This window comes from Octopus sinensis, linkage group LG19 (assembly GCF_006345805.1).
Source record: "Octopus sinensis linkage group LG19, ASM634580v1, whole genome shotgun sequence".
NCBI classification, from domain to species: domain Eukaryota; kingdom Metazoa; phylum Mollusca; class Cephalopoda; order Octopoda; family Octopodidae; genus Octopus; species Octopus sinensis.
Genome location: NC_043015.1, coordinates 41,829,660 through 41,832,159, shown reverse-complemented (window position 1 = coordinate 41,832,159; position 2,500 = coordinate 41,829,660). Strand labels below are relative to the sequence as shown.

The window sequence follows — 2,500 nt, the reverse complement described above, 5'->3', positions numbered from 1 at the left end:
CCTTTCAAACGTAATTATCGCATCCTTCACGAAAAGATGGTTGCCACAGAGCTTGTAAGGTCCGAGGAGATATCTCTGTCTGCTAATTAAAGCCTGGGAGGCAGGAAATAAAAGTAGGTACGGAGGAGGAATTACTAAACCAAAGATATTACGTAATAATATTAGCTAATATCATAAACTATTTTTCTTTCTTTCTTTTTTTTTTGTTCTGAATAATGTTATTAGGCAATGGTAGGCGACGACCGTTATCAAGTGATGCAAACCGACACAGCCTCTGAAGTTCTTTAAGTTACCGGAATGAATACCGAGGTTAATTTGAGGTTAATTTGTTTTCCCATTTCTGGCACTAAGAATGATGCGGGTAGAGTTGAAATACAATTGCGTACTGATGTATTATCTAATATTATATAATATGCTACTGCGGCAGACATATCATTCAAATGTTTTTGAACGCGTGTTTGGTGTGTGCGTGAGAAAGAAAGAAAGAGAGTGGTGAAAGAAGGAAGGGGATTGATAGATAGATAGATAGATAGATAGATAGATAGATAGATAGATAGATAGATAGAGAGGGGGGAGGGGAGGGAGAGAGAGATTGTGTATGTCGATGTATGTAGCAAGGTATAACACATTTGTTATGGAAATAATCTACAAATGGTAAGGCCAAATATCTAACATGGCTTCGAAATCCAGTAAGCTCCAGCTATTCACGGCACAATATGTATATAGGCATTCCTGGGCATTTCTGCTGCGAATTTACTTTCAAATAACTTAGCGGTTCGCAGTTTACATCAGCTGTTATTATTTAATTATCTTCTACCATCGTTTGATAAATTATTCCGCGCATATCCCACCATACACTCAGAAGAATTTTCCTAGGATACAGGTCATTTCTGGGCTACAGAACTGGCTCTTTACCATGACTAAGCCGCGGACATTTTCTCCTAACGTTTTGTTAAAGTATCAATTATTCACCTCCAATAATGACTATTAATGAAAAAAAGCATATGCAGTCACGTGGTCGCAATGATGCACAGTATCGACACATTGTTTACGATTGTCTGCACAGAGACCATGTGGGATCCATTTTCCAGACTTTCAAACTTTACCAAGCCCTTTCGTGATTTTGAGGCGCAATGGCCCAGTGGTTAGGGCAGCGGACTCGCGGTCGGAGGATCGTGGTTTCGATTCCCAAACCGGATGTTGTGTGTGCTTATTGAGCGAAAACACCTAAAAGCTCCAGGAAGCTCCGGCAGGGTGTGGTGGCGACCCCTGTTGTACACTTTCGCCCAGACTTTCTCTCTCTCTTCCTGTTTCTTGATTAACGCTGCGATGGACTGGCGTCCCATCCAGCTGGTGGGGAAACGCATACGCCACAGAAACCGGGAAATGGGGCCCATGAGTCTGGCTAGGCTTGAAAAGAGCGACGTTTATCGTTTTGGTGGCTTGGCTTATTTTGAAGCTCCTGCTTAGTTCCCGAACTGTAAAAGTCGGTTTTGATACAACGGTAGGTTCCAATACATCAGGATCCAACGCTCTTGGGTGCCTTCTCTTAATTTATCCTGCAGGCTGTAGGCCCCTTTTCTGCTTCATGAAAACCATCTTCTGCATGTTTTACACTCACTACAGCATCACTATACGCGTTTTGGAGTGATTTTGCTGGTTCATTTGCATTATTCCCGCTTTGAAATTCATAAAGAATAACGTGACGAAATATGTTCTTTGCTTGGAGAAAACAAGAGACCAATACACCAATTTCAATTATGATGAAATAGAGAAAATCTGAAAATTTAATGAAAGAGAATGATTAATTAAGAATTTCGTTCTATTTCCGATAGAAATGAGAAGTTGAACAGTTTCAATGTAAAAACAGACCAGAAATTTCGTCATGACCTTATATAATATATATATATATATATATGTATATATATATATGTGTGTGTGCGTGCGTGTGTGTGTGTGTGTGTGTGTGTTGTATACATTCTTTTACTCTTCGATTCATTTCCTTGCTTCAGGCATTTGACTGCGGCCATGCTGGAGCACCGCCTTTAGTCGAAGAAATGGACCCCAGGACCTATTTTTGTAAGCCTAGTACTTATTCTATCGGTGTCTTTTGCTGCTAATTTACGGGGGACGTAAACACACCAACAATCGATGTTGATGGACAAACACAGGCACACAAACGTATACAAACACACACACCATACATATATATATATATATATACGACACATATATATATATGTATATAATATATACGACATATATATATATATATATATATATATAGAGAATATTATATATATAATATATATATATATTTACGACGGGCTTCTTTCAGTTTCCGTCTACCAAATCCACTCACAAGGCTTTGGTCGGCCCGAGGCTATTTAAAGAGCCATGCCCAAGGTGCCACGCAGTGTGACTGAACCCGGTACCAAGTGGTTGGTAAGCAAGCTACTTACCACAGAGCCACTCCTGCGCCTAGATATATACACACACA

The 2,500-nt window shown here is 39.8% G+C and overlaps 1 long non-coding RNA gene across 1 annotated transcript in view; it reads left to right on the top strand.

Moving 5' to 3' along the window:
• The window catches only part of LOC118767137, a 16,688-nt gene that overhangs the window by 586 nt on the left and 13,602 nt on the right, over positions 1-2,500 (top strand). Inside the window, exon 2 of the long non-coding RNA XR_005003036.1 lies at positions 479-489. This is a non-coding gene — a long non-coding RNA (uncharacterized LOC118767137). The remainder of the gene's footprint in view (positions 1-478; positions 490-2,500) is intronic.